The sequence below is a fragment of the Myotis davidii genome, unplaced genomic scaffold (genome assembly GCF_000327345.1).
Source record: "Myotis davidii unplaced genomic scaffold, ASM32734v1 scaffold1915, whole genome shotgun sequence".
Lineage (NCBI taxonomy): Eukaryota > Metazoa > Chordata > Mammalia > Chiroptera > Vespertilionidae > Myotis > Myotis davidii.
Window position 1 is genome coordinate 393,700 of NW_006286237.1, and position 593 is coordinate 394,292.

The following is a 593-nucleotide window of genomic DNA, read 5'->3' on the forward strand; positions in this document are numbered from 1 at the left end:
GCTGCTCCTCCCTTCGGGCCCACTGAGGCCCGTCTCCCTCCTCCTCCGAGGGCCCAGGGCAGGGTCTGCAGGTGGCCACTGCGCCAGCCATGCCCCCAGCGGTCTCTGCCACCCAGACGCTGTGGGGGAGGCTCTGGTCACACAGCCTGGGGCAGGGCCTGAGACCGGGGTCTCCACGGCGGGTGGGGGCAGAGCCCAGCGCGGAGCAGCCGGGAGGGGAGCGGTGCGTGGAGGGCATCCTCGCGGGCAGGAGGCCGCAGGTGGACTTGCTCCCTTTGACCCCGTTCCCTCCCCGCGAAAGGCGGGCGCGGCACCGCGCGGAGCCCGCCAGCAGGTGGCGCTGCGCTCCCGCTTCCCGGGCCCCGAGGGGGTGGCGTCACCCGGGCCCCGGGGCTGGAGGGAGAGCCCGCGGGTGGACGGTGGTGTCCTTCGTCCTCGGTTTGGTGGAAAGGGCTCCCCGGGGGCCGGGCTGCGGGGCCTGAGGCTTGGAGGGGCCTCTCCCCTCCTGTTCCCCGCGGGGCGGTCCTGGCGCCGCCGACCTCCGGGCGGGACGTGATCTGCAAAGTGCGGGCCACGCGGCCTCCGCCTCCTCG